Source organism: Lepidothrix coronata, unplaced genomic scaffold (genome assembly GCF_001604755.1).
Source record: "Lepidothrix coronata isolate B3197 unplaced genomic scaffold, Lepidothrix_coronata-1.0 Scaffold200, whole genome shotgun sequence".
NCBI classification, from domain to species: Eukaryota; Metazoa; Chordata; class Aves; order Passeriformes; family Pipridae; genus Lepidothrix; species Lepidothrix coronata.
Window position 1 is genome coordinate 1,238,272 of NW_016690380.1, and position 21,505 is coordinate 1,259,776.

Here is a 21,505-nt window from a genome sequence, read left to right on the forward strand (position 1 = left end):
AGAGAGAACACTCCTCCAACTCCACAAATCCTAGAAGATCAATAAAAGAGAATTTTCAGTACTCTCTACACTGCAATGGTGTTTTATGGAAAGAAAACAGAAGGACTTTGAGGGAGGCCAATGTAGATATTTCTTATGGATACACTCCATAAGTTATGAGAAAAATACGGAAGCTTAGAAGTTCAGTCAAGACTGAATTTTGTGGTTCCTTTATTACAACAATTACATTGCCCCAACTTCTGTGCCACCTGTGAAAACTACACAGGAAATAGAGTGGCTGCTTGGAGGTCACGATGGTTTGGAGCTGGGGATCCTCTCCCAGTGAGAGCTGCTGGGCACGAGTCAGTTTGCTCTTCCTCTGGTTCTGGTGTGGACTCCTTTCTTGTGAGAGTCTACAGAAAGACACACCGGAAAACCATAATTTACTTTGCTAGACAAATGAGAGGTAAATCCCCTGACACTGGTATGGAGCAGATAACAGTGAGTCACATCTGTGCAGTGAGCTACTGCAGGGATTTTGTACAGAGCAGGGTCCTGGTTTTCTGTAAGAATTCACAAGCTCTTATTCCCCGTATTTGCTTTTAATCATAGTCATAGAATGGTCAATGTTGGAAAAGATCTCTAAGATCACCCAGTCCAACTGTCAACCCAGTACCACCACCATGTTCACCACTAAACCATGTCCTCAAGTGCCATGAAAGTTCCTTGAACAGTTCCGCCACTTCCTGGGCAGCCTGTTCCCATCCTCGACAATATTTTTGGTGAAGAACTTTTCCTAATATCTAATCTAAACCTCCCTGATGCAACTTGAGGCCACTTCCTCTTGTCCTGTCAAGGTGGAAGTAAGATGATAAATATGAAATCAGTGTCTAACCTAAAATCTTAATAATCCTTCTCTGTGTGAGGTCTGACTGCAAACCATCAATAACATCTAGTTGGTGCTGAGTGAACTGCCAAGCCCAAGTCAGGAGCTGCCTTTTAGTGGGTTTTGCAGCCCAAATGGTTGGACTTGATGATCTTATAGATCTTTTCCAATCCTTAGGATTCTATGATTCTAAAAGCTGGAGTATCCATTCTCATCTATGCTCTGTTCAGTCAGGGATCATCAACTGAAAAGCCTGAAGTTAGGCTTCCCTTTGCCACTTCACTGGTGTCATAATCTGGTTTTTATCTGCATTATTTATTTAGGTGCTTCTTGCCAGCATTTCTTATCTATCAAGGGCAGGTTTCTTATATCACACTCCAAATACCAAAGTAAGTCACCCTTTAGAAACCTCAGGGTTTCAGGAGCACGCACAGGCTTTTTTTCTTCTTAACTTCCTACAGAAAATGGAAAGGGAAATGTATAATAAAAATGTATAAGATACTGTTCAGCCCAAAACGAAGTAGGGACAAACCCAGAAAAAATGGCTGATCCAACAAAAAGCAGAGGATGCCAACAGCCCCCTAATGCTGCCCTGCTTCAGCCAGAGCTGCTGCCAGCAGAGCCCTCAGACAGCCCCAGCAATGCACGGGGTTGTTTACTTTGGATGTTTCTCTGAATAACCTGCTTGTAATTAGGCACTTTTTGTGGATATCACATTTCCCTGTCACTGGCCTTTTTTTCCTCTTTTCAGGTTTTCTTTTAAATATTCCATATGATTTAACAAGGCAGCACCTTCTTCTTTTATAGCCAAATTAGGTGTTAGAAATTAATCACCCACAGCAGGCCTCCCACTTGTCGATACTTTGACCAGAAACCTCAGTTCTTATAGGTGTGATATGAAATCCAGGGAGGATTTTGAAGATGTGCAGTTCTCTCCTGTGTGCTGCTCTGAATTTTATTCCCATTTGTATTGCTCTAAAGAAGTCTCATGACATATTTATTGAGAATAAACAGGAATGTGTGGTTGAGCAACCTCATGCACAGGTTATATTTCCACAGGTAGCTCCATTTCATTTGCTGCCTGGCCGGAAAAACATCTCATAAAGGCCAACACTGAGGAGAACTGACATGTTTTGTTGTGTCACACTCATCCAACACGTGTTTTGAGGTTAAATCAATAAAAGACAGATCTGCAATCTCTCATATATGATTATATTTGATTTACTACTCATGAACTATTAAACTGTGAGAATAAGTACACAATCCTTCTAATCATAACAGTTCTTTCAGAATAACAACTATATAGTGAAACCACACTGCTTCAAATTAATAAACATAAGCATTTGCTTTACATAACTTGTTATTTAATGTACTGTGTACAAGGAGAATATCCTGTTTAGTGTTTTGCTCATATATCATAAGGAGAAATAGCAAATACATATCATTCCCATACCAACTTGCATCTAAACCTGTAATTTGTAAACCCAGGAATCCTCAGTATATGTTTCACCAATCCCATAACACAACCCACAGAGAATTTTTAAAATGGAATTAATTACACACTTTAATGTAAATTACAAATGGAATGAAATACAAGCCATACATTCATATGCAAGATATTACATTACATTAAAGTTCTAATTCAAAGAATGGCCTAAAAATCTATAATAAATCTGGCAAGTCATTCTTTTCTAATATGGATTTTCCACGTTAATTTTTAATATTCATGTCTCTTTTTTAATATTCATGTCTCTTTTTAGAAGAAACTTAATGAGGCATATTACCTAAGTGTAGCTTTTGATGTGACATCTCCTTCAAACTGTGATTCATCAAACAGTGTACAAATATATATTTTTTTTCTGAAGTATTTTAAGAACAAAACCCTGAACTGAGTATTTCTCATTAAAATAGTGAAAAAAAATAGAAGTGTTCTTGATTTCAGAGGTAAAATAGAAAGAATAATATTGCTGGAATTATGTTTCAATATTGCTGCTTTGCATATGATGAGCAGCATAAAGGATATTTTAGAGAAAATGGGTTGAAATCACAAATGGAACATGCCAGACAGCCAAGGTCAAAAGTGTCTTGACAAATATTGAGTTTAACCAAGGCTATGACAGACAGTCAGGTTTAGCCAGATTCAGCATAAAGTATTACAAAAATCACTTTTACACTAGAAATTAATTGCAAACTTACAATTAAGAGTTTCCTGGTTTTGCTTTTCTTTGTGGTTTCATGTCTGGATCCAAACTTTCATTATATAGTAATACTTTGAGTGATAACATTACTTATTTTGATTTCCACCTTGAACATTAATGGGACAAACCATACTGGAAACTGAAATCAGCCTCAAGCTCATAAAAAAATTTAATAAACCTTCAACTAACTGTCAAAGTTGGTCCTAGTTTAAAGTTTCCTATTGTAATCCCTGTCTGACATTAATCTAAATCTTTTAATTACTTGCTCTGTTAATAGCAGCTTACAGGCTCAGAGCAGTGGACTATACACTCCAGTATGCAATGCTGTGACTTCCTAAATTAGAAAGCAATCCTCCGATCTGCATGAAATTAAATTTATTTTTTAATGAAACTTTAACCAAAATACTTCATCAGGGATCTCAGACACTTGCATTTCTCTATCTACTCCAACATTTCTCTTCATCTCATAGCAAAAACACATTTGCTAAACTGCTCATTATCTGACCTGTATCACCTGAGATGTTGGGTATCTCCTTTCTGCCTTATGCAAGTCAAAATTACAGTTCTTCCCTCAGTAATCCTCATAAATCTGCACTTTGCTACTTATGTTTTCTGCTTCTTCTAATTTCAAAATCAGATCTGCCTCCAGCTTCAGTTCCTCTCATTTAATTTTTTCCTTTGTATATTTTCTTGGTAGATGGAGTCAGCTCCATGAAATTGGTTAATTCTGTTCCTCTAAGTTTCTCTCTGATATAGCTAATATAAAACCATTGAAATATAGGGGACATTTTATTCTACTCCTCTTCTTTCATATCTAGACTGAAAATATCAGGATTTATTGCATGTTGCCAGACACATTTTAGATGCTACTGTAAAACAAAATGATTAATTGATTCAGCAAAATGACTTTGTGCAACATTTTCAAACCACAGAATCACAGAATATCCTCAGTTGGAAGGGATCCATAGGGACCATCCAGTCCAATCCCTGGCCCTGCACAGATACCCCAACAATCCAACTCTGTCCCTGAGAGCATTGTCCTCCTGGAGCTCTGGCAGCCTTGGGGCTGTGCCCACTGCCCTGGGGAGCCTGGGCAGTGCCCAACCAGCCTCTGGGGGAAGAACCTTTGGCTGAGATCCAACCTGAGCCTGCCCTGACACAGCTCCAGCTGCTCCCCTGGTGAGGAGCTGCAGCCCCCTTGAGCTCTGCCCTCTGTCTCCTCCCACTGAACACACCCAGTGCCCTCAGCTCTCCCCCCCCCCCGGGTGAACAAGGACTAAGAAAAGCATTGAAAACCAACCAAAATACTGTATATTGCCTGTGCATGTGCACACAGACAGTTCACACCTAGAAAAGCCCAGACAACTGAATATCCTCGTATGACAGGCTTCCAAGAAATGCTGCTACGTGACAGGGATAACAGTCCGATCCACGTTTCTCCAAGACAGGAATCACCTGGCCATTCTGAGCATTTTCAGGGACATGCATTCCCAGCCCAACAAGATTACTGGGGAGGAAGCAACACTGTGATGCAGATAGAATAGATTTCCCTGTTGATAGCTGAGCTGGCTGATATTTCCTAGCAGTGATCAATTTTAATGTAGGAAAATACATGGCCTGTGGAAACAAAATATGAAGCAGAAGCCTGAATGACCACTGTTCCAAAATCAGCCTCTTGTTCCTTCAGCAGTGTTTGATACACAGTTTGTGTTCATGTTAACTTCCCTTAGGTGAGCTGATAAATCATATTCATCATTGCCATCACTGTCCAATGATGTAAAACCAGGCATGTGGAAAGGGGAGACGACAGACAGGGAGGAAAATGGGGATGCAAGTAAAAGGTCATGCTTCCAGAAAAGCCTTTGCCTTCTCAAGGGAATCAGTATACAATCATTTTACCATAAGGTTAAATAGTTACTAATAATTGCTAAACCATCACCCTTCTCCCCCGCAGTGTACAGTTGCCTGGAAAAGGTCACCAACCCTCAAATAGAGCTGCAAAACGGAATTTGTCAGCCCCCTTCCCTGCTGAATTCGTCAATCCACTTCTCCTGCACTAGCCAGCAGCTGAATTTCTATTTTTGCTGGCGCTGGGTTCGGCTCCTTCGCAGAGCAGGGTGAGCCAGCCCGGGGCCAGCCCTGGAGCAGAGCAGGATGAGCACTGGGCAGCAGGGACCTGGCAACCACCGCTGCTCCCAGTCCATCAGACTTGGTCCTGTTTCCCAAAATATAGGACTGCAACACCACAGAACATTTCAAACACACAGGGAGTCCTATTTTGTGCTGCAATGACTGTAATAAATGACAGACTGACTTTCAGAGGAGACTGAGTGAATTTGGAGTGAAAACCCCTCAGCTCCCAAGCCTGGTTTACATGTGCAGGAATCTAACATTCCTCAGGCATTAACATGCCTAACTCAGAGCTCATTCTTTCATAATTCAACTGCACAGTTACATTGCTGCTAATAAGCAGTTTACTGGTCTTAAAAAATGGCTGTTAACATTGCAGTAATATATGTTATTAAAGTCATAAATATTCCATTTACAATGCTTATGTCTCACCAAAGTTTAAGGCTGTTTCAAAGATCAGATGTCTCATTCTTCAGTCTGCTTTTTCAGCAGAGGGATTTTGGTGGAAAGTTCTGTTTCTGCTTCAAGCAGAAACTTTATTGTTGTTGGAGTTTGATACAATGATGAAGGAAAAGAACTCACAGATGCTGACTGCAAAACTGTAGCTGAAAGTAAAAAGCTTTCCCTCTTTCTCTTTGGGAAGTTTTTCTTCACTTGTCTAATTCTGGGAATTTATGAAAATAAAATTTAAAAAAGAAGGAGAGCACACAAGTTTCAGCTGTACATTGAGTGAAATTTTTCCTGTCCAGAATTGATCAGGGACTTCAGAAAACAGGGCAACCATGAGCATAACAACATTTCTTTCCGAACACAACACACTGATATCCCTTAATACAGATGTAGTAATGGAGCATTAGAGTGCCCAGGATGGGTGAGGCTTGGATTCAGCCCCTTCTTAAGGGAACTGAAATGTGTGTTGCAATACACACATGGGAGCAAGCCTTTGGAAAGGAAATTAATGCATAATTAGGTGAGCAGTAATCCCCTGGTAAAAGGGGTGACACCTCGTAAAAGTGTGAGGGAGAAGCAACCATAGCCCTGTACCGCCACTTACACCCTTAAAGAAAGTGGAAGTTGTCACTGCTTTCAGGGAAAAGCTCTGGTTTATGGGACTGTGGCATCTGATTGCCAAAAATTCTTATTTAAATCTGTCCCTTATTGAAAGATAAGTTGGAAAACCAGGGTTTTTTTAAATTCAGTTTTACTTACAGTATGAGATCATCATAGCCTGTTCAGACATCTCAAGTTTGAAATGCTGTTGCTCTGCAAAAGCACAATGCACCTACCTAAAAAGTTTAAAAAGTAAAATTAAATAACTGAGTATTGCCAGCATGTGAAGATTGAACCAATTTTAAAAGTATTCAGGACTGAAATTGCTAAATTCCTATTCAGACACTTCTGGATCTGATTTTAATATCTACACAATAGCAGAAATAGCATAATTTATGGAGCACACCACTAAAGATGGGGAAAATGATGTGGCAAACACCCAAATGCTGATCATTTAATCTGGGGCAATGTATTGCAGTTACCAAATGCAGGTCACTCAGCTGTGGTGTGTATTTCAGTCACATTAGAAGACTGTGAGTTCATAGTTTCTAATTTTTAAAGTAGATCACAGCTGCCACATCATTAAGACCTTACAATTATATCTGAAAAATAAATTGTATTATTAATAGGATGGTTATGGCCTGTGAGTATTAGATATTGTTGTTTGTGATTTGCACTTAAAGAGGGATTTTAATCAAGTTTACCATTCTCAAAAAGTCTGGTTTGCATTTAAATAAGCATGCTTAAAAATGGATCTGTTTTGCTCAATTATACAATGCCTCATTCTGGGGCCTCGAAATAATTTATTATACAGGCTCTGTGAGCAAGGAAGATGTATTGCATTGTACTTAATCTTATCAAGTTTCTGCTGATTTTTGATGACAATGTCTGTTTATCATAATTATTGGGAGTTGTCTGGGTTAATAAAACTTGAAAAACTATGTGGGAATTAAACCAGTGTGGAATGTTAAACCCACTGCTTGTGTAAGGCTCTCTGATACCAGCTGTCCTTCATGGGTCTATGACATCACTTGTTTCAGAGAATAATGGAATGGTTTGGGCTGGAAAGGACCTTAAAGCCCATCTCATTCCAGCCCCTGCCATGGGCAGGGACACCTTCCACTAGCCCAGGTTGCTCCAAACCCTGTCCAACCTGGCCTTGGACACTTCCAGGGATGGGGCAGCCACAGTTTCTCTGGGAAACCTGGGCCAGGGCCTCAACACCCTCACAGGGAGGAATCCCTTCCCAGTATCCCATCTACCCCTGCCCTCTGTCCGTGGGAAGCCATTCCCCCTGTCCTGTCACTCCAGCCCTTGTCAAGAGTCTTTCTCCATCTTTCTTCCAGGCCCCTTCAGGCCCTGCAAGGCCACAATCAGATCACCCCAAAGCTTCTCTTCTCCAGGCTGAACAATTCCAACTCTCTCAGCCTTTAGAACCATAATTAGCTTGTGCACTGTAAGTATCTATAACCACTTTCTGTACTGGTTCCATACCATGCTATGATTTTTAAGAGATGCTTCCTACTGGAAGTGCATTCAGTAGGAAATTATTTCTAAAACTGGCAACCAAAAAACTTTCAAAAGGTAAATCTTAATTTAATACACCTTTCAGAGGATGCAAAATACAACTATCTGTTTTTATGTAGAAAGAATTTAAAGCACTCATTATATTATTACACCAAGGGTCTTTTGTGACCTGAAATAAAAGCCCATGTTTGCCTCATTCTTTGACACAAAACCATATTGATTTGTCTTAGAATTAAATCTGTAGGCCCCTGGTGGTCTAGTGGTTAGGATGCGAAGCTCTCACTGCCGCGGCCTGGGTTCGATTCCCGGTCAGGGAACTCCTCTGAGCAGATGGAGCTCGTCAACCCTGTAAGGCCATCCATCTAAGAGAAGGTCACTCTAAACAAACCTACAACCTGAGGACCTCACTGCCACTGTCCAAGCTCGCTCGGCCCCGGCAGATGAACCTCAGGATTAAAGGGTGGGCTCAGTTCAGCGCACACCGTGTCTCACCTAAAAAATCCACTGCGCAGGCTCGAAGGGTAAAGACCTTTCCCAAAATCTTCGTTCGGGAAGACTGGCCATGATGATGTGAAATCTGTAGGCAGGGAGCAGGTTTTCACTCCAACAGCAGGTCAATGACACCCCAAAGTAACAAGAATGCCCACAAAACTATGGCACAGTGGACAAAACATACTGTGAATATTTCAGCAGAAACAATAAAGACACTGCATGTTTTCTCTTGGAATAAGGATCATATTCCTGACCAGGCTGAAGTCCTGCTTCTCTCATTAGTGAGGCTAAAAAGGTCAGGATTCCCTCTTTTGGGCTCTGGCTGTGATTATTTTGGGTCTGTTCTCACGCCATTCTCAGTTATTCATTTATCAATAACAGCCTAGCTCACCCTCAGAGCTGTGGGATGAGCACGAACTCCCAGGACAAGGCCCTGAGCTGGGCAGCAGCAGCCCCAGTGGAAGTGCAACACTATTTCTGCTGCAAGAACAACTCTGGAGTTAAAGAAGTGAAGAGACCAAACCAACATTAAGTAAGTTCATCCTACAGCAAATAAACCACAGAATGACAAGAGTTAGTGTTGTTCTGTTCCACAGTTCAATATAATGGAAGTGTTTGTTGCTCAAAGCAGGACTTTATTGATGTTTACAGATAGACTTTATGGTTAATTTGTCACCCTGAGAGTCTCAATGTGTCTGTCTCAGTTTCTGCTCAGGAATACCTGGACCATACACAGCCTATTTTCGTACCAAGGAGAAGGAAAAAAAATACAGTCTTAAATTCCTGTATCAAAGCAACTTTAACTTGTTAAGATAATTGTCTTGTAAAGATTGATCTAGTCATGTCAAGATAATGAGGTTTTTATGGTCCTGAAGAAGATTTAATCTAATTTTTGGAGGGATTCTGATCTCACTGTTGCTGCTTTATCACTTTTAATCTCAATACTTTTATTTGAATTTGCTCTGCAAAATTCAATATACTTTTAGTTGACAGCTGAAAAAATAGAATAGTCTTTTTACACTAAGTTTTCCTGTGTCGCAACTGTGTTTTAAATCTTGTTATCATTACTCTGAACGAATTCAATTATGGAGTTGTTTTGCTACTTTAGACAGACAATACCCAGTATAATTTCTCCAACACAATAAAAGTACCTCTTAAAGAAAAAGTAGTAACCTGATTTGGAACAGAAAGTGGCTGCTAATGGTGTCTTTAATTATTTGGTAGAGGATCATTTGTGAGAAAAGGTTTTGTGTTATTCTTTAATAGAATATATTTGTGGTTATATGGGTTCAGTTTTGTAACAGTATGAGGGCAAAATAAAGTTTGTATTAAAAAAAATAAATGGCTAAACATTGTCTTCCTCAAGTCTCAGGTTTAATAAAACCTTTTTCTTTTTTTTGAATTCCTTAAGGCAAAATGGAAACTTACCACAATTTTGGTAGGTAAATATTTCATAAACCTTTGTTTGTTTCCACTGATCACCATGTTTTAGGCGCGCAAATTTGGTGGGGAGGAAAAAGAACAACACCATAGAGCTGAACTGAAATGAGAATAAAATCACTACATCAATTAAACCCAGTTTGGGGCAAAGTGTCTGTCCACAGCAACTTGTATCTTCTCCCCCATAAACAGGGAAAACTACTTAGTCTATTTTTCTTCTGAGATTGTGTTATTTGTTGCATTTTCTTTCTGGCTCTATCCTCTTTGATTATTTTTGGTTCTTAATCTTATTACTTCACACTTCTGTACAACTGAGCTGAATAAGCTACTTATCCAGACTCTAAGCTGAATCTATCCAGATCATTTTGAATTTATTTGCTCTGTTCCTCTGTATTTACTTTATCCTCCTTTCCCTTTTCTATATCATCAGCAAATTTAGGTCAGTAATTTATAAAATAAACAAAAATGGCCCTAATGATGCACTTTCTGAATTTCCTTTTAACTCCTTCCTGAACTGTTTTTTAATTTGTAATATTTGCTCCTTCAACCAAAAGTAATTCCTTCAAAATTCATATGCCTTTCTGTAGGAGAATGCTTGCCTTATTTGTAGATCAAACACTTCTAAAATCTATTTTAAAATAAGCCCTACATTTGTCTCTTTTTCATCAGCTGCATCTGTATTGCCATATTCTTCAGAAGGAAGACAAAGCCAGTAGTCACAGAGTGCAGCATCCTAAGCCCAGCTCCAACAGGGGTCTCTTTTTGGTCTGGGCAAATCACTTCACCTCCCTTGCCACTCTCCTGGGAGAGGAATTCCCAATGCTGGGATTGTTTTTCACTAAGCACTTGCAAGGTTCTACAGACATGGTTAATGTGTCATGCAGAATCACAATCTCTGTAGTCATCAGCCTTCAGATGCATTTGTTCACATTGTTTTGTTTCCTGATGGCTCCATGCATTCCCATTTTTTGGTCATCGATATCCCTGGCTTGCTCCTTCTTCAATACAACATTCTGCCCTAGGTGATAGGTAGTGAGCCAGTGGAGAGATGCTGTCATTTGGCTCGCTGTGACACATTTCAGAACACTCTTTGTGGAACTCTTGGGCACTTCCAAAGATTCAAATGATTTTATGCAAATATATTTCCAGCGTAACTCTCAAAATACACCAAAATACTGGTTTTAAACCAATTTTATTTTCAGTTCAGAAAGTATTTTTATCTATACCAGCGTTCTGAGTTCTGCCTTCTAATATGGGAGTTAGCACCGAATGCAAGAAGTTTTCTGTGTGAGCAAACACCCATCAGAGGACCAGGGGTGCAGTTTCCAAAGAGAATTTGGAAGACATTTCTTCCCTTCAGTGCTCTGTGCTGAGAGTATGGACAGTCCCAAACACCAGTTTTTCTTTTTTTGTGTGTCAGACTCCTTGTAAGACAGCCTTGTACTGCTCATCATGTGAAGCCTCCAGACAGTAGAGGTTGTTTTTGAGAGTGAATCAGAGTGAATCATATGTGGGGCCGCAGAGCTTTTTAGCACAGAAACTTTCAATCAGTCAATAGTTGGTGGCTTATTTATGAGCTTTCCTGTGTGCCTGCATGCCGGATAAGCAAGACAGAAGGAGTGCTCTACTGAGGATTGTTTTTGCAACCAAAGTTTGTTCTTAAGGGAAGACTAGTGTCCCCTAATTTGTACCTCCTGGAGAGTAACAGTGTGACACTTGGCTTACTCACAGACAGTCCTGGATGTGCCACAGAATCACAGAGTGGTTTGGATTGGGAGGGACAGTAAGATACATCCAGTCCGACTCCCTGCCATGGGCAGGGACACCTTCCACTAGCCCAGGTTGATCCAAGCCCCGTCCAACCTGGCCTTGGACACTTCCAGGGATCCAGGGGCAGCCACAGCTTCTCTGGGCAAACTGGACCAGGGCCTCCCCATCCTCTCAGGGAATAATTTCTTCCTGATATCTAACCTAAACTTCTCCTTGTCCTGTCACTCCAGTTCCTGATGAACAGTCCCTCTCCACTTTCCCTGCAGGCCCCTGCAGACCCTGGAAGGTGCTGTGAAGTCTCCACACAACCTTCTCTTCTCCAGGCTGAACAGCCCCAGCTCTCCCAGCCTGTCTCCATAGGGAAGGTGCTCCAGTCCCTTTATCAACTTGGTGGCCTCCTCTGGACTTGCTCCCACAGTTCCATGTCCCTCCAGAGTCCCTCACTGGCACTGCAGAGGGGTAATGTCCACACCAGGGAGCGTGGCTGGCACTTTGTCTTGCTCTCCCAAAGGGAAGCATTAAATGCTGGTGGCTGCCATGCTCGGTGCATGGCAAGTCATCACGCTCTCCTGCACAGAGTGATAGCTGGAACCATCCCATATTCCTGGGCAGGAGCAAGGCAGTGGCTGGTCCCTTTGACCTCTACCACATGGGTCCTCAATAGGTCCATTACTTGCCAATAATTCCATATATCCAACTCTCCATTACAATTCAATAAAGGCTAATTGAAAGCTGTTCCAGACAAACCCATGCTAGGTGGCCTTATACAGGGAGCAGGATTAAAACAAGATGTAAACCAGGGCTGCAAACAGAGGCAAATCTGACTGCTCAGTGAGAAAGGACATGCAACTACAGCTAGAGAATTCCCTGGAGCAACTTGGCAGTGCTCCCCATTTACTGTATTTATATGTCTAACCCCTGGGTTTTCAGCAAAATGCGATTCAGCAGCAGCACAGGCTACACATTCATGGAGGTGTTAGCAAGAGCCTGCCTCCTTGGTCCCATTCTTTTTAATTATAGCAATATTCCCCTTTTGCCTTTTCTTGTGTGAAGGTCATCCAGGTACTTCTTGTGGATTACTGGTACTTTCAGATGGTGGGAGCTTTCACAGGTGTGTGTGGCACGTGTGAAAATACAATAATCCCAACATTCCTGAATGCTCTAGTTCCAAGTGCTTTCAGTAGTCTTCAAGATTAGTTGCTTATGTGCTGAGGGGTATTTTTATTTGAATGTGTTGGAAGATACTGTGGAAAACAGAAGCATTGATGAAGATTAACTGGAAAATAGAGCTGAGTTTGTGCAGCAACTCAGAAGTTGCTGAATCTCCTTGGTGCTGGTTTACACAACCAGAGCAGCAACTCCCCTCCACTGCAAACTCAGCCACGCTGCTTTCTGCAGAGCAGCTGGGGGGGGGTCACAGTCCTTCCTTGACCTGTTGCAAAATCATGTTTTCCTTTTCCCTGAAAAATGATGTCTCAGTGTCTCTCCAGAAGCATCCATGCACATTTTAGGAGGTAGAGCAGATCCTGGATGTGGGAAGCTTGTCACACAAGTGCTGGGAGATGGCTGGGTACAGTTTATCTTAAAGTGAAGGAAGTAAGAAAGGGACTTCCAATGCTTAAAAAGCACAGAGACTTCTGTCACAACAAACCCCGGGAGCTGCTTGTGCTGAAAGCACATTCCCCGCCTTGGTTTCCCCCTCAGCCTGAGCCCTTATGGGAGCTGTCATTGATGGTCCATCCCTGCAGACCCTCAGTGCCCCTCAGCCTTCCCCAGATGCCCAGTGCTGCCTGTGGGACATTCCCAGAAGCAGCTGAAAGATACTCTAAGTCTCCTCTCCTGTCTTTTCAGGCACTGATTGGAATGGCAACAGAGGAATGTGCCAGCCTTGATAACTTGGCTTCTGGGCACAGCATATCCATCAGAAACCGAGAGATTACAGGGGAAAAGTGGGGGGAAAACACCATTATTGGTGAGTAGTAGGTGTTTCTAGTTGTTCCATGTTCGTAAAAATGTGTTTGCCATGGTGGGATCTCCACAGCTTGATTACTCTCCTGTTAAAGTTATTTGTTCTTTCTTCATTAAAAATAAGTTACAAAGTTTGAAGTTCAAAGAAAAGCCAGAGAATACAAACTTTCTCCTTGAAAAATATTGTGATAAATTCTCATATCTTTTGAAGGCATTTTTGACATTAAAATACAAATAATAATTGATTCATATTTTTTCCTGAAACTTTTAAAAAATATTTTACAGATTTTTTCCAGAATAATTTAAAAATATTACCTTTACCAATACTCTTAAAAATTATAGTCAAAAGCAAAACTGTCTGTATTTTGAGTTTCTGAAATGCCAGCAGAAATGTTTCCATAAGGATGTCAGTAGCTCTGTAGGATAATGGAGTTATCAAAAGGGACCCACAGGGATCAGCAAAGCTCATCTCACTGAGAAACAAGACACTTCCAGCTGTTCCTCATGATTCCAGATTTTCTTATGCAGACTTTTCTTTTTCTAAAGCCTTCTGATGTTTGCAGAGTTACAACTGAGAATCCAACATTTCTTAATATCAAGAAGAAGGTTTAATGCAAAGGAAACATAAAGTAAAATAAAAAAGAAGTGCAGAGGTATAAAATGCCAGAAAGCAGAGTCTTTTAGCATCTTATATAGATTTATTTTCTTATATACCTAGTATCTTATATAGTCTTATGTAAGTATCTGGGAGTGGGCAGAGGCTGGAGCAGGCTCTGCTCGGGGGGCCCAGCAATGGCACAGGAGGAACGGGCAGGAACTGATGCCCAGGAAGTTCCCCCTGGACAGGAGGAAGAACTTCTTTGCTGGGCAGTGACCCAGCCCTGAACGGGCTGCCCAGGGAGGGGCTGGAGTCTCCTCTCTGGGGATATTCCAGACCCCTCTGGACACAACCCTGTGCCCTGTACTCTGGGCTGGCCCTGCTGGAGCAGGGAGGTGGGACCAGTGACCCACTGTGGTCCCTTCCAGCCTGAACTATTCTGTGATCCTATTTTGAAAGCGACTATTTTGAAAGCTCACTGAGTGCTCTCCTCAAATCTTTAACAGGATGAAAAGAGAAGGTCTTGTGATCCAGAGTTCAGCTTTCCCAGTCTGAGCAGTTGTGCTGTGTAGTGTCTAATATAAAATCAGGTGCACCCAGAGGCTCTGTCCCAGGGCAATGCTCAGAAAAAGGAGATGTGCAGAAGGGACCATAACTGCTGCCATTAACACAGGTCCCAGCTTTAGCAGCCCCACACTCCAAACAGATGAAGGAGAGGAACTGCTGGCCAAAGCCCCAAAAAATTCACTGATCACTTTAGACAACACTAAGCCAAATTTCTCCAAACTTTTGGGCCTCACAAACTGAAACCAAAGGGATTAGTTTGGCTGTAACATGTTTTTGCTCTTGAGCACATCTTGCCGACACCCTCTGACCCAGCACAACCAGAGGACTCAGCTCTTCTCAGAGGATTTGGCCATACTCTGCCTTTGGCCAGAGCAAAGTGTCTCAGGACAGTCCAGAAGTAATTGATTACTAATTTTAATTGTTTCTATTTAACACAATATAAATCTCTGTACAGAATTAATATACCGGCCAAACCCAAAGTGGATTTTGAAAAGAAAGCTCCAGGACTCCCATTAATTGGATGATGAACAGCTTCCAATATTAGAGGACAAATAGCAGCTCTGAGCTTGCTACGCCACTGGAACAGCACCAGAGATTAGAGGCAGCATCCTGCCCTTCTGAAAGCAGGAATATTTTGTCATACTGTCATCAGATACAATTTCTGATGTATAGTTAAATAACCTTTACTTTCATCCCCCCAGTGTAAAAGATGAAAATCTTTTAAAAGTGAGAATCCCAAAGAAATGTAAATACAGTGTATTCACTACTGACATTTCAAAAGATTTTGCCCCACCAGTGGAGACAGCTATTCTCTATTATCAGGTTTCCTGTCAGTCACGTTGATTAAAGTTGATAAATACTGCAAGCCACTTGGGGTAGGCTAAAGGACACAAAAGAGAAATGTGACTTATTTGAAAAGGACCATATTTCTTGGGAAATGAAAAGCAGATCACATTTGCCTGCATTTCTCAACTCCAAGAAGAGCAAATTCCCCTATTTAAATTTCTGTTTTTTCTCCATTTTCCTAGAAGTGATACATAGAAACTGTAATTAATGTAGTAGTGCTCTGCAAGGACAGAGCAACCGAAAAGTTAGCCCAGTTTCTCTGCAATCACACACTATTTTGTTTTAACTTGGCAATAAATGACAATTCACTAGATCAGCTGCTGAAATTTGGGGTCTGGTAATAGCTACATCCTGATGGAAGATGAGTCCAATTGTATTAGGGACACTGGGATCCTGCTTTTTGTCAGGTCAAAAAGCAAACTGCTTTTGAAAGCATGCCATATACTTTCTATGAATATTTAATATCCAAAAGACAGAAGATCAGTTTGATATCATTCATAGGGTCCAATCAGTTATAAAGATTCTTCTGATTGCTAATGCATATGCATTATTTTTAGGCCTCTAAAAATCTCTAGCAGAAGTGGGTATTAATTTCAGAATTAATGTTAGAGAAGTATTGATTTCTGTTTGCCGTCAATGCAAGGGAAAAGCACAACAATTCCACAAAATCAGCTGTGGAGAAAAAAAGCTGACTTTTATTCCCTTTAATATGAACAAGCAAAAAATGTTGAGAAAAATATTGAAAAACTGGGGGGGAAAAAAAAGGGAATCCAGGAATATTTAGTCAGTTCTGACCTTCTATTAGACATCAGTGGAGATACACTGACGCAGTGGAGCATGGGAATGTCCGGGAGCAAGAACTTTAAATCACAGAATATTTTAAATGAAAACTTCTTTCCTTATCTTGTCAAATTTTCCAGGAGAATACTTTTCTAACTTGATTGAATACTGTAATTACAGCAGTAGAAAGAACAAGATGGTAGAATCCAAGCTGGATTTCTCAGGGGGAAAAAATTCAAGCTTTAAAGTTACTCAAAGTTATTGTATGAAAGAAGGAATGAAACTCCAGGTAATTGAATTAAATTTTCTATTTAGGAAAAAAAAATCTTATTTTTATAATAAATGATTAATTAAATTCACTCTGTGGTTATAAAAGTATGTGATGACCCACATATTTTTGGCTAACATGAAATCTACTGCCAGCAGAACGTATTGATTTAAACATGCAAGGGTTTTTAAAAAGGCCTGCAGAGCCTTAAAACTCAAAAATTATGTGGGTTTGGAAATTCTGAGCTAAGCCCAGTTTGCATCAGTATTTTAAGAACACCATGCATTTACCTTTCGGAGCTTATTGTTTAGCTTTACATTTCCAACAGCAGCTGGAGTGGTTGAACATGTAATGCCATAAAACTACAAGAAATTTCTGACAAACCATAAAAGAAAGAAATCCAGTCCCACCCCTGAATTCCTTTGGCACGAAGCTGAGGGAGTTTTATAATGAAATTCTTTTTAAAGTGCACAGGGTGCCAAAAGGAACGTGCCTATTTAAGAATCTGTCAGTCTACCACCGCAGAAATCTGGCTGAGAAAACTAGTGTACCTTTTACAGCAATTTTAATACAGCTACCTTGGGTCTACTTATCTGTTCAGATGCTTATCCATCGTAAAATCACACTGCACAGAATCAGATTCAAACCCTAATGAGAACGCTACATATGTGGCTAACTATGCCACTATAATTAATTTAGTCGGAAAATGATTCTATGTTAACAGAGGGAAAGACTTTTTTAGAAATCCTGGCATTTTCCTTTAGGCTTTAAAGAGTTCTCAATAAAAAAACACAATATGATCACAGAACCACAGAATCATTAAGGCTGGAAAAAACTTTCCAGCCCAAGGAGTCAACCTTGTGCCTGATTCCCCCCTTGTCCCCCAGCCCAGAGCACTCAGTGCCACGGCCAGGCCTTCCTTGGACACCTCCAGGGATGGGCACTCCAAACCTCCCTGGGCAGCCCCTGCCAAGGCCTGACCACCCTTTCCAGCAAGAAATTCCTCCTCATGTCCAACCCGACCCTCCCGTGGCACAGCTGGAGGCCGTTCCCTCTCCTCCTGTCCCTTATTCCCTGGGAGCAGAGCCCGACTCCCCCCGGCTCCCCCCTCCTGTCAGGGGGTTGCAGAGCCAGAAGGTCCCCCCTGAGCCTCCTTTTCTGCAGGCTGAGCCCCCCCAGCTCCCTCAGCTGCTCCTGCTGCTCCAGCCCCTTCCCAGCTCCGTTCCCTTCTCTGGACTCACTCCCCGTCTCTGGACTCACACCCTTCAATTTGTTGTGAGGGGCCCAAAACTGGACACAGCCCTTGAGGGGGCTCAGCAGTGCCCCACACAGAGGGACAATCACTGTTCTGGTCCTTCTGGTCACATTATTTTTTGATCCAGGCCAGGTGCCACTGGCCTTCCTGCCCACCTGGGCAATGCTGCAATGATGCAGCAATGAAAACATGATCGAGATTGCATTTCAAACAGACTTCTCTGTTCCCTTTTCAAAATAATTAGACTTTTTAGGGTTTTTCATATCATAATTTAGGTCATGAGTTGCAACAAGAAATACCTGCTTACTATCATGAACTGAAAATGATGATAGACATCTTGCAGGTTTTCGATGAGGCAAAGGGTGATGACCCCATTACTCCTTCAATCAGTAGAAGCCATGGCAGGAGAAGAACTTACTGCAAGTTATTTGAGCCTAGATTATTGCATAGCTTTAGTATAAACTAGTGGGACTACTAGCAATTGCAGCAAGATTTCCTATAAGCAAGCTTGTTTCTAGCAGAAACTGGTGTCTTACATAGCTCTTGATCCTTTATTGTTTATTTGGCAAATACCCTGTATATAAAAACATAGAGGATTTTTTTTCTAAATTGGAATACAGAAAAAAAAGAATGCAGAGAATTTCAGTTCTGCAAGCCAGTAGCCTTCCAAAATAGCTTGAAAAATCCAGATCATAGAAGCAACTTGAAGAGCACCTTGAGTGCTCAGAAGCAATTACGACAGTGATAACTGTGGATGAAATGAAGCAAAATGTGAAAAATTTATCTTCATGTACACTTTTCTACATAAGAGAATGGCTTCCATTTATCTTACTTCTTTCTCTGTTAGACTGATTAGTTAACTGGCTTCAGAAGCAAAATATGACTGAGCTGACAAATTGTTCCCTTTGACTTTTGCACAGTCCGAGTGTAAATACCAAATCTAACATTTAATCATTTAAAACAGCAGATCTGGCTACAAGTTGAGATGTGAATATATTAACCCAAATGTGCTGTAAGTACATAGAAAGGAGTTAGTTTTACCTTTTACATATACTTTTAAAGGCGTTATGAAGATAAACAGGTACCAGCAACCTAATTTTATCCTGTGTATGACCCTACTGAATTCAAACACAGGGGAAAAAATGGAATCCATTTATTGTTTAATTCATCCCAAAATGCAGGGATTTCAGGGATAAAAAAAGAAAACCACTCAGTGCAGGGTATAGGACGTGAAAACACAGGCCCAAGCCCTACTCACCTTCACCTTCATTAAACAAAATTACTTATCTGGATTTTTAAAATACTTGACCAATCATCACCTGCCTCTATTTTTAAAACAATCTCTTTGAGGACTGCATGTGTACATCCATTAATCATACCTTTGGAGACAGGAGTTCAAATAAATCCTGATTATGTCAACAGAAAAATTGCCTCACGACAATACCTGGCAAGTAGTGGCTGCATCACTTAAAATAGGAATCATTAAAAAGAAATCATCAGAGTTTGCCCAAGATGGGGCTATAGGGGTGTATGTAATTTATTATTACTTTAATGGCAGTCTAATGTGTTTAATTTTGAGACATCTAAAAAGACCTCATCAGTTGAACTTTTAGCTCTTAGAAATTCAGATTTTTCACACATACTCTCAGGTACACATACTCTCAGGTACACACACAAAGATGTTCAAAATCCTTTCTGCCTTTTGAAGATCTTTACCCTCTCTCCTAAATTATGATATAGTTATATGGGCTGCTACGTTTCATTTTTGGCATGTGTTTCAGGTACAGAATTATGTATCATTTTACACATCTAAATATTTTTAGTCAGGTTTTATAAAAATTTTCAGCCTTCTCACAGAGCAATTGAACATCGGAGATGAACAGCTCCTTCCACACACAGCCTTTGGCAGCTGTGAATCCTTAGGTTTGTCATTGTCTGTAATTCCAGAAGTTTTCTAATACTCCAAACCATATTTGGGTGAATTTCAGGGTAGATATTCTTAGCATACACTCTATATGTCCTGATACTTGGTGATATCATTATTAATCACTCCTAACATCTGTGCTACCGAAGAGTTAAACCTTCTCAGTCTCTATTCCTGGCTTGCTAAGAATCTTTCAGAAAGAAGTAACGTAAAAAAAGGTTGCAACCCTATTCCTTCAATCCCTCATGCATTGTCAAAAGAGCTATTAAAAATCGGTTATAGAAGTCTACAGGCTACCCTGGAATGCTCCGGAGCTATGCCTTCAATTTAACTTACAAAGGATACGTTCCGGTCTGATTGCTCCAACCTGTGCTTTTCTGTATCATAAACTGAAAATTCTGTTTCTGTTTTAGACATTTTAATCTCAACTCCCCCACGAGCAGTGGAAACTGGGCTGACCGTACAGATATTTTCCAGGTCTGTATTAATTTCCTTCCACAGTATCTTGCTTGTCCAACTGCTTCTCTTCTTGATCTCTTGCTATTTTCGTTCACTGAAATTCTTTTCCCTGACATTTCCAGTTTCTATAATCTGATATTAAAAAAACCCAACAGTCAGACCTGTCTCATGCCCCCTCGTACAGTCTGATTTTTAATACCTGTGTGCAGAGCTCTGACTTCCAAAGCTGTTCAGAGGGAAACTCTTCCAGAGGGAGCAGGTCCAGCAGCTGCCCCTCTAGCCTGGGGAGCAGGAGGCTGGAGCTTCATTCCAGTTGATCTACCCTGCAAGCCACTGCTATAAAATGATTCTGTGCCCTCCTGACCCTGTGTGCCTGGCTCCAGGATCTTTTTTTGTGAATCTTTAGCGACCTACATGATGTACTTTTTTCCCTTTCCACCCAGGGTTTGTACGTCGTCGAGCACGGAAAGCCCGTGACCCAGCAGGGTATTCCTGGGCTGCAGCACTGAGGGATCTGTGGCATAAACAGAGAGATACTTTTGTTCTGGAAACAAGCAGAGCCTTTGCCATCTTCACATAATTCAGAATGTTTTTAACAAATAACATCTAGTGAAAAAATTTGTACAGCATTACCTCTGGAATGAGTTCCAAAGAAAGCCATTTCAATAAATACACATGTATACTTGTTCAAGAGGTTTTTCCCCCTTCCTCACCTTTTTTTTTTCTATTTTAATAAATGCTTCCTTTTATGCAGATCAATTCTTTTTTTCTAGAGCTGACAACACAAGGTAAGAAAGTTAATTTGACAGCAAAGAAATGCATAGGGCCATGGATTCAGGCTCCTGCCCTGCCAGGCACCACCACGGCCCCACTGCAGAGGGAAACGGGCTGTCCATGCCTGAGAGGCTGCTGGGCTGGAGACTCCCAGTGGCACCCACAACATGCTGTGAGGAGATGGCAAAAAAACCACAGATGGTGTGGGCAAAAAGCAATCAAATTCCATTTTCCCCTTCCTATTTCCCTGTGCAGAAGTTCTGGGTTTGCCAGCAGCAATATTGATTAAGCCTGACATACTAAACTAAACACACATCAGATTCCTAGATCCTCTGTTTCCATCCTGAAATGTGGGCACTTCCATTCACATACAGATCTCAAACTTCCCCAAGAGCTGAACAAGCTCAATTCTCTTAAAAACAAGATCACTCTGACAGTCAGAGCCTGGTGGCCTAAGTGAAAATGTAAGTTTAAGCACAATGTCTTTCCACATATTTATATTTTATACATTCAGGTTTATATCTGGAAGGGTATTTATACTGCTGACACCATTTGAATAACTTCTAATCCTCACTTTATACACTCAACTGATTC

The 21,505-nt window shown here is 40.9% G+C and overlaps 2 long non-coding RNA genes across 2 annotated transcripts; one reads left to right on the forward strand and one right to left on the reverse strand.

Annotated features, from left to right (window-relative positions):
- Nucleotides 1-214: 214 nt before the first annotated feature.
- Nucleotides 215-7,265, reverse strand: LOC108505868. The gene is made up of 3 exons (XR_001877616.1): nt 7,221-7,265; nt 6,403-6,479; nt 215-392 (listed from the first exon to the last, which is right to left on the reverse strand). It is a non-coding gene; the product is annotated as an uncharacterized LOC108505868 (long non-coding RNA).
- Nucleotides 7,266-7,586: 321 nt separating this feature from the next.
- On the forward strand, nt 7,587-9,775 carry LOC108505867. Its single transcript, XR_001877615.1, has 3 exons — nt 7,587-7,699; nt 8,644-8,794; nt 9,674-9,775. It is a non-coding gene; the product is annotated as an uncharacterized LOC108505867 (long non-coding RNA).
- The last annotated feature ends 11,730 nt before the right edge of the window (nt 9,776-21,505 follow it).